Source organism: Opisthorchis viverrini, assembly GCF_000715545.1.
Source record: "Opisthorchis viverrini unplaced genomic scaffold opera_v5_28, whole genome shotgun sequence".
In the NCBI taxonomy this organism is placed as follows: domain Eukaryota; kingdom Metazoa; phylum Platyhelminthes; class Trematoda; order Opisthorchiida; family Opisthorchiidae; genus Opisthorchis; species Opisthorchis viverrini.
Genome location: NW_008751684.1, coordinates 1,590,531 through 1,601,283, shown reverse-complemented (window position 1 = coordinate 1,601,283; position 10,753 = coordinate 1,590,531).

Sequence of the window (10,753 nt, the reverse complement as noted above, 5' to 3'; positions counted from 1 at the left end):
TGTCGACTTTCGCCCAGGTCGCTGCATTCTTAGCGCCTGAGTCCTCCAGTGCCTTCGAAAGACGCTCTAATTTCGCGTCGAGTATCCCGATTAAAGCGGAACACTGGCAGTGGTCTTTCGGCATCTGCACTGGGGATTGGGTACCGTTTCGGGGGACTCTTCTCTTCGCTGCGGTATGCATTGCACCCTTGACATAGAGGCAGCTGGCACAGACAAACGGGTCAGGAGAGTTGGCTAGTCGGCTTATTTGGTCGTCCTGTAAACCCGTGCATTTGAAATGCCACCAGGCCTTGCAGGCGTGGCATTGCATACCGCGTTTGACGTTCGACGGGCAGCCATTCCGCCCACATCTATTGTGGTCTACCAATCGCTGCGGAGGGCGATCGGTATGGATTGACGTCATGTTTCGGACTAGATGTAAAATAGGTGTGCTCAAAATGTGAAGGGTTATCACTCAAATGTTTTGTTAGAGTAATAAAATTCAACAATTACTCGTGTGTACTCTGTGAATAGATTGAACAACGAAAAAAATTTTCTGTCGGCCCCAGCCTGATTGGCTGAAAAAGCCTTTCGGTATTCACACAATGGAATTGAATTCTCGAAGGCATTTTCAGGCTTGCCACATCATAGTGTAAAATGTCTATGTATAATGTATATGTTCCCGTATTATTAAAAATCATCTACTATGGCGATTTGTTTGGGTGTGCTAATTATCAAGGTCAACAAGCTCCACCGACTGTGAATACGTTGCCTAATGTAATAAAAAATCATGAATTGTGGAAAAAGTTGACTCACAATGGACGAAACTTTCAGATAGTTTTCCACTCAAAACAATTCCTTTTGGATATGCAAAATATTCCAAGGTGTATTCCTGCAAACAACTTTTGGTCGATAATTCTTCTTGTCAGTTAAAACTCCGCAGTCTACGTTCATTAGTTGCTAAAAATCATACGCGTTTGCTGGCAAAAAGCAGAGTCTTCCATTAAAGGTTGCGAAATATGCCAGGAAGACCCAGAGGTTTATTGATTAGCAACACGGGACCTACGTCAATCACAGCAGACAGCTGAACGAACCTAGCTGACGCACACGACTAACGTGTGGCTAGGGCACACGACACTGGAGCGCATCCATCCATCTGTGTCGGAGATAAAGCTCAAAGTGGACGTTATGAAATGTTGAGATATACTGGCCGTTTTGAAGTGTGCATACGTCCTTCTGAGAGGCGCATGATCTTCCTCGTCAGGAGGGTTCTTTTGGCCGTTGAAGTCCCGAAATGAGATGAAGATATAATTCATGTTATCGAAATATCACCATAAGGTGGGCGGCCGACATACTGATAGGAATATTTACCCCAAAACGCACTTCAGCGGCTATGTTTTCGTAGGTGCCTGTCCACACAATGCAATCTTCAGCGGTTATTTCGCATGCCTGCTTACTGCACCCCTCAAGAAATACTCGACTTATATGAAATGCATGGGGCCTCATTAACACGCTAACTGTCCCGAGCTGATGGGTCACATGAACTGATCTTCGTCTCTTTCATCTAGCTGGCGCTCTACGGCGTTAGTTGTCGTTGTCAGACATTTACACACGGCTGTCGATTAGTTCCTCTTTGGAACCGAAACATGGACACAGACTTCCGGGACAGACTGCTGGGATTCTGTGCTTCGGCCCAGATCAACATCATAAGACGCCCTCTTTGCGGACAGGGTAGCGAGCACACCTTTGCTGTTCCTGTATGGGCCCGGAGCTAAGAGCCAAGAGCAATTTATTTTCATGTGGACTCACCTTCGCGCTAAGCCCGAAGAGCGCCACAACATATCGGGCAAGGTTCACCATCACAACAGTCGGCGTGGTATGATACGCGATCCGTTGCACACCAGTGGTCGCTGGTAATAGTCGGCCGGTCATAGAGCATACAAAAGCCCAAGTCTGCGTTCCTAGACCGCCGTCTGGGTTGAGGTGCAGTAGCCTCGACCACCAACGGCAGGCAGTCTGTTGCAGACATCGGGCCCTGACGCAGCAGGATTCGCCCCTGAGCAATCAATCGCCCCCTGGGTTCCAGCCTCTGAAGCTTATCCATCACTCGGTTCAGTTGTTTACGAAGGCTGTCAGCGGTGGTTTGAGAACAAGTGTAAGGGCTACACCTTTTTCTTGCAGGTTGTAGTCCGACGCAATTGTTGGTAGATTGGAAAGCAAGCTTACTAATCGGAACGGGCCGATCTCGAAGTACAGTGAAAAGGTGCATGTAGGGGAGCCACGTCGCCAGGTAGAATAGGGCATGCATTCTCCAGCACAGCGGTCAAAAGTCTGGGAGCAAACAAATTATAAGTTAGTTCACGTAGCATGACCCCACCTTGTTTGTTCCAACATTTTCATACGACAGACGCGGCGGTCGTGGTCCCACGTGCCTCGAAACCAGAGAGCATGCATATGTCGTCATTCGACAGACCACGTTAAGAACCTAGGCGTCACCCTCCCGGATTTGACATCTGTCGCATCGGTACGATGTATGCATCTCGGAATCCCGCATGAGCCACTCGGCGTGCCGGGGCACCATTTGAATTGCATGGTCAAACTTGTCGGAGTGGTGCACCCGGTCTTTAAGGCGGCCGTTCGTATTCCCCAATTGGTTGTTGGTCACATTGCCGAAATGAGCCATTCCGGACTGTGCGTGTATGGCCCATTTTTGGGTTATGTACAAATCGAGGATCAGTGCGGCGCAGAAGCTGCAGGTCTTGCCGAAATCTGTGTGCTTGTAACATGATTAACAAAAAAACCATTGTACAGCGTTGCCCAGGCGAGCCATGCGGTTAAGTATATGCCGGCTATTCGCAGAAGAATATATGAATGTTAAATGATACATACGTGCTTACTGATGACTTCGCTGACATGAAAATAGCAAAGCCTAAAGTCTAAGCCTAACACCACCCTTGATGCATGCATTTGCGCGGCCAAACTGTGCATAACAAAAGTCTTAAACGGATAAGTTTCTCCCATCATTTGCTTCAATAAGTCGAATAATTTACGCATGGGAGCAAACTGTACGCTCTCTACGAAGGCATACATAACCGGACGCCCAGTTTTCATGCCACCGCTATCAAGAAGGTGTACAACTCATATCTACATGCCAAAAATTAGGTGCTTAAAAAACTTACACAAGGCGGCTTGTTGCATTCGTTCCGTCTACATTCACTATATCTGGAAAGCGTCGGCACAATGCTATCTGCTGTCATCGGGAGAAGCATATGTGGCTATGGTGACCTTCCCCTGACTGGCACACAAGGACACGTCCGGACTCCCGAAGTTTTGCCAGGACCGAAGGCACATCATCTGCCACATTGAAATCCAACTGTCCGGCACCTACTCAACATAGCCGGTCGAAACTTCCGGCGGTCGTTGTATGTATCCCAAGTGGTAAGAATCTCGCCGAATTCATTCGCCAAAAACTGCCGCGTTCCATATTTCAGAAGGGCCTTGCAGTTGCCCGACTCGTCTTTGGTTAGCTATCGAGTAACCGGAAGGCGATCGTACAAAATTTTCACATTTTGTGGTTGTGTTCAGGAAACTAAGAGGTCACTGCCAGTTGGTTCCTTTGCCTCCTTAGACAAAGCCACACTAAACAGCTGGTGCTTTGCCTACTTTTTATTACAAAATACACTTCGCTTACTAGCTTCTTCGGGTTCCCCAGCTTCCTGTTGGTATTGGAGGTCGCCTGCCGAATTTTTAGTGCACCAATTCGTAACGCAAAACAGCGTTGGTGCTTCAGTTACTGGATGAACTCAAAAATAGCACATAGTTACCCTTTATGTAACGATTAAAGGCCTGCTCAAATGCCGTGAAGAATGAAAGCGATACAGCAACAAATTTCTGAACAAACGCTTGTGAAACCACTTTCCAAACCATAACACGTCGAGTTCAATTCGGATGTGTGATTTTTGGACTGAGCACTTATGCAAAGTTGCAACATCTTGACATAGAAGTTTTTGTTTCAACCAAAGGGGTATCGCAGGAAAATGCATTTTGCGTCCAAGGCGCACCGCTGAGGAAAGTATATGGCGCAAAAGTTAAAAAAAATGTGGAATGGCGGCATGCGTGCATGTTCAAATTGCATTCGTACACAAGCCAAGAAAAAACTAGCTGAACGGCTGAAGCGCATAAACCAAGGATTGATGGACTGGCAGTGCAGGCGAGAACGCAAAATGAATCAATTCGAAGAATTTATCCCAGGAAATCTCTGTTTCTCCACGTGAAATATATGAAATTGGACATTTAAAAAAGAAGAAATCCTAAAATCACAAACGTATCCACGTACCTTAACTAATCTGTCGGGCTGTCTTTCTTCAGACAACCTTCTTCTGAATACCCTCATCACTTCTTCCAATAAAAGCTTGGCTGGGGCTCCACATTTTTGGAACTCCCGGTTGGATCTGTGTACATATTTGAACTTTTGCACTCGGAAGATTAAGTCGCTTTCATCCTAGTTAATCATATTTTTTTGCTATATATGACTCAACAAAAGCGGTAGCATCTTTTGAAGAAACTCGTTGACCGAGAAAGCTGAAATGAAGTCGGGTGACGTTGTCCGGATTTGAGCCGCGAACCAGCAGGTCCGCTCCCAAACTTATCCCACTCGGCCACCGAGTCGCGAGCAGCAATTGGTGCATACCTCTGCTAAGCATCTAGGCCTCGTATGTAGTAGTCGTACGTTTTGTATGGATCACGTGACGAGGATCAGCCAATCATCTACTTCACTTTGGCTTGTGCATGAACCGACTTCCGAGAGCGGCTGAATGGAGGTTTAGGATTGACCCACTTAAATGTAGCATGGAATTGTAGCGGGGTTGTATTTGATAAAATTAACATTGTTAATATATTTTCGGATCTGCCAAAGGCAAATGATATGTTACAATCAGCAGTTTAATATAGCATGTGTTTTATGAATGCCACCGACCAGGGTGTCCCTAAACGTAACTGCTTTTCAAATAGACGATGTGTGTAATTTCGTTATAAAATGTCAATAATTAGAATAGCCTAAAGTTGAGTTATTGCTGGTACTTTCAGTCTTCACTCAGTGTAGATCAATGGTAGTGAAACGGTTCGTCGGAAGGTAGACACGATTTGCATACGTGTAATTAGGTGTGTTACACTAAGTGCACGCTTCGAAGGCCTTGCAACATGTGACTGGTGCTCATCAGGTACAGGAACCCGCACTATCATAGACCGTCCTAGCTCTGGTTTATAATGACGGAACTGTCGTTGCATCCTTCTCAGCAAATGGATCAACAATGGTGTCTGCTGTTATGCCGGAGAACCTCACCTCTTTTCTATTCTTGATAATTCACCCTTTACCGCAAACTTTTTTGTGGACATAAAGGGGGATTTTTCAGTCATTTGGTGACCCGAAGAATGATTAGCAAATCCATGTGTTTAAACGTCACGACTGTTGGCGGGCGACTTCGCTAACTCGGTTTCAGGTGGTAAGCCTTCTTTCCGGTTTTTGTCTATATAGGCTGACAGCGATTGGTTACCGTCCCCTCTTGCACTATTGGCACGCTTGCTACGCGTTCATTGACTACGCCAGGATGCCTTCCACGCGTTAATGGTTCTGCTGGCAGGTCCACTTGAGTAAATTGCTGTCTTCACGCTATAGGACCAACAGGTTGTTCAATCACACACGGCCGACTGACCCTCAGATTTAACAATCTCTACATGCCAACTGGCCCAACGTGGCACCGGCTGGCCCACGTAGGCCATGATACACCATGGACGATTCTTCCCAATGGGGCCAGTGTTGTGCGTTCTACCAACCGCACCATATAGGCCCACTCGTTGACCGTGACGTCTAGCGTGCCTGCGAGATGTGTAAAGTTTGTAGCCCGAATCTACGGTGCACCACTCTTCTAAATTTTCGAAGACTTATCCGGTAACAGCCCGGCTTGGATAACCTCTAACCGAGATCAGTGTGCAACCGAGTCTCGGTTGACGAGTAACACGCTTGAAGTGTGCACAAGGAAGGCGTATTCAGTTCCTCAGTCACATGTAAACCACAGCGCCAATCCATAGATATATTAGAATATGCCGCGTTAATCATTGTAGGGGCGATCCTCTGTTGACCTGAGAGCACCCGATATCCGGCCCAATCAAAATGCATACACGAAACTGGCGAACTAAACCCTTTTATCCCCCATGCAAGGCTGCTGTCAACGCAAGTTCTGGATGCCTTGGTTGTCGCGGCGCTTACTTTGGTAGAATATATAAAGCCAATCTGTGCAAGTAAATCACAGATTCACCAAATATGCGTTCAGCAGTTGCACCTAAAAAAACAAGGGGAAGAAGGGTTCGTATCAGCTGTTTGTCTGTAGCTGGATTGGCCTTGTTCCGGTTTTCACTTGTCCCACAACAGCAAGAAATACAAGCGGACGACAGCTGTCCTTCCGTTTGTTCTAAAAAAATTAAAAAAAACATTTATGCATTGGGTAGTCTGAGAGTAACGTGTGAGGCTCGAGGCTAACGTCGACGTGCAAGCTGTTGCCACTTTCGTCTTAGTGAGGTCACATCACCCATAGTCCACTTAACCATCCCAGCATAGCATACACGTTCCTCCCTCTTGTCATCTAGAGCGATCATGTGCATAAAATCCTAATAATTTATCATTTCCTGATTACAAGAACTCACTTAATGGCTGTTTTTTGCCATGAATCATTAGTTTTCTGGAGTTGAAGACAGTGACTCGGCGACTGGTGATCCTTAATCTTACTGTCTTGCTAGGTTGAAGTAGTAGACCACAGTTGAGCTACGATTCTTATCAATTATCTAGAAAGCTGTTGCTTTTTGCTTGTCTACTGTCACTGTTCACATTAACTCCTCTTTCTGCACAACGAGAACCCTGTGTCATGATGCTTTGGTAAGCCAAAAACAACCGCCCGTTATCAGCTAGTCCAACAGCTAACCTTTCTGCTAGCCACTTTGACGACAAAGTTTTCACCTTCCTAAAACTAGACACCCACTCTGGCCCAACTGGTACTTGGCTTCTAGATTAGCAAACATATGCACCTTTCCTGGGTCCATTTAGCTTGCTGTCATCCCCTTTTAGATTTTTTTCTACGGACGCCGTTGTATCTTATGCCTCCCACCACCCGCCACGCACTGCTGCTTTCATTCTATTTCTTTCTCGTCGCCCCGCTTCCCAAGCTTCAATTGCAATTGCCCAAGCGCCCCGTAGAACTGTTGTTCATTCAAACTGGCTGGTGTCCAGTTTACACTCACACGGACCTCCATCCGTGAGCCTACCTCTGCATGACTCAGTCCCACCCAGAACCGGATGCCAAGGAGGTGCATATCTCTTCTCCGACCCTTGACGACCGTTACGGGGCTGTCCATAAACCGAAGCATGTCAGTGCGATAATGTCATGGCACTGTCGTACGCAGTGAGATGGCACTACCGCAACTATTTTCTCCAGAATCCCGACCGCAACCCCTCGCCCACTCAAGCCTTTAGTCACAACGAGTAAATTTTTCATCCGGCCCCGTCCCTGGGATGAGCTCTTCCATACCGATGAATTTTCGCTCAAATATGGCTAGACTGGTTTTTCTGCGGCAAGTTCGGGTTGCCTCCTCCACAAGTTCAAATCCGTATACGGTGTTCGGGTCGCCGAATGTATTAGCAACTTGCCCCCATCCAACCTATCCCCTGCACTTGACTTCCCTACAGAGTGCAGACAGTGAGTCTGCTTAGTTTCAGATTAAACCACAATTCCGAGACAAAATTCGCTATGTGCTCCTAATTTGAATTATTTCATCCCCACTTTTGTTCGTTGTGACTCCGGTCATTTACCTAACCGCCCAAGGTCACTCATTTCCAGTAATGGTTTTCAGCTTTAGTCCATGCCAGCTGACTATATCTTTGAACTAGCCGAACCTCATGCCCATTATTCCCAACAAGTTGGGAAAGAAACCTATTATTACTATATCATTGGATATCCCTCACTGTTTATGAAATTGTCCTCTTTTTGTGCAGTCCTCGCCCCCACAAATCCCCGGTCGTGCTTCATTCTGACTGTAAAACTATGATCATGCCAGATGGTATGCCACCCACAAGTTGGGAATAAACATTATTAATAATAATGAAAATGTCCAGAGCCACGTTCGCCCAACCTGCGCGGAAGACGCATCAAAACTTTGCGTTGAGGCGCGGATGGATTTTACGGCAGAAAAACCCGCCACCTGCAGATAAAAAAAACCCGACAGTAAACATGCGACAGTGATCAGGCAAATTTATACACGGCAAGTAATAGGCGTCATCCTCCAAACTCTCGTGGGTCCAGCCATCTTGTCTTCTTTCGGGGGTGGGATTAGAGATGTTATGTTTATCGCTGCATCTCGGGCGCTTTTAAGGCACTCGAGGGTATCCCATCACAAGTGGCCGCCAAACGTGTGGGTAGCGGGGTGGGCACTTCCAACTTGGAAGCGCCTGTAACAATCACGGTGGAAAACGCTCAGAAATAGCTGACAGTCGATGTCAGCCAATTTGGGTACACGTGAATAGGGTTAGTATGCAGAAAATTATGAACACATCGCCGACCCCGTTTATTAGCGTCCCAGCATAAACGCGCATGTATGCCTTTGTACGTAATGAACGGATAACAGATTCATAAAGCGATCAATTCACCGAGATTCCATTTAAATTTTGCGGCCGATAAACTTTGTTCGCGGGCGCCGAAACTGTCAACGTGATTTTTTCATTTCAGGTCATTATCGAACTTCCAAATTCCTAGAGCTCAAGAACTGCCGTATACATAAATGTATGTTGTACGTGCGCGGCAACTGTCTTTTTTGGTTGCTTAATAGATGAGCGCATTCACAATGCCTTTGGTAGGTCCTCTGTAGGTTAGTTTCCTAACTAATTAGGCAGCAATTGCCAGGTATGCCCGAGTGGATTATGGCAGGAGCTTTACTGGGCCATGCATCACAGCGCCGTTGACCGATTTAAGCAATCCGAATCACTGATACATCGGAGTAATAATTTTAATAATGTTTATTCCCAACTTGTGGACGGAATACCGTTAGGCATGATCATAATGTTACAGTCGGAATAAAACGATGGCTGGAGGTGATCGTGGGTTCAGGTGGGTAGGAAAAGAGGGAGCATCATATGAGTGGGCATTATCTAGTGCTAGCGCGGTCACCATTAGACCGTTCCGGGTAGGGAATCACAGTAACTATGCGTTTTTGGAGACAATATCGGGCAACATCTGATCTTTGGGAGTTGAAGGAGTCGGGGAAAACAAAGCGAGGGAGAGCAAAACAAGAGGCTTCCTGCTTGACACATGAGAATAAAAGTTTAAACGGTTAAAAAAGGAACCGGATCATCAAATGTGGTGAAGCAGCAGAGTTGGCGTCATCTAGCCGACCAAACTGAACCAAAACCTAAAACCACCACTGAGGACACGTGGCCTTGGACTGTCAGGCTCGTGGCCAGGGGCACAGAAAGCGTAAGTGAGGATCATGAAGTGGAGGGATTAACAAAGCGGATAAGTGGTAATTGGAATATCAGAAACATGGTATACAGTAAAACTCTAGAGACTAACTAATGTCGCTGTTGTGGAGTCGGGCAAAATAGTTCCTCATGAAAGTGGTATGGGGGCAACACACGGGCCGGAAAGCGAATTGCATAGAAATTCATTGAATTTTGCGGAAAGCACAGACACGGAAATGGTTAAATTCGAACGAAGGGTTTGGAAGATTAAAATGAACATGTCATGAAAGCAGCTGAGGTCAGATGGAGAGCTTGTTCGTATTTGCAGTCAATGGAACGATTCGCCGAGAGGGTACGGTCGAAAGAAGGGAAGGAATAATTGCGGGTGTTCCATCAAACTGGGCACTGATGGCAGTGCCGTGCCACCGTTGGCTTGACGTATTTCGGCTCTTGGACAGCCACGTAACGGACGTCACTTTTAAGGCCTTTGGGCTTGGATATGCGATACTTTGGGCAGCGGGATTCTTTTCAGGCTGGCCTGGAAAACAGGGTAGGACGAAGCCGTTTAGGGATCTTGTGGTTGTAGGCCATAGGCCACGTAGAGTGGATAACGGTCAACCGGCTCGTCCAAACCGGGTATTCCAGAACTTCAAAGCTCGGGAAGATGAGAGGATGGGATGAGATTAGTAAAGCATGGTGAGTTGAAGAAGACATCAAATGGGATAAGGTGCATCAATATAAATAGAATGAAAAACTTTCCACGATGACAACAAGTTATTATATGAAGCAGAATAGGGAGGGATTAACTCTTAGTAGACTAGTGACTAAGCGTATTTGCAATGGAACGATTCGCCGAGAGGGTACGGTCGAAAGAAGGGAAGGAATAATTGCGGGTGTTCCATCAAACTGGGCACTGATGGCAGTGCCGTGCCACCGTTGGCTTGACGTATTTCGGCTCTTGGACAGCCACGTAACGGACGTCACTTTTAAGGCCTTTGGGCTTGGATATGCGATACTTTGGGCAGCGGGATTCTTTTCAGGCTGGCCTGGAAAACAGGGTAGGACGAAGCCGTTTAGGGATCTTGTGGTTGTAGGCCATAGGCCACGTAGAGTGGATAACGGTCAACCGGCTCGTCCAAACCGGGTATTCCAGAACTTCAAAGCTCGGGAAGATGAGAGGATGGGATGAGATTAGTAAAGCATGGTGAGTTGAAGAAGACATCAAATGGGATAAGGTGCATCAATATAAATAGAATGAAAAACTTTCCACGATGA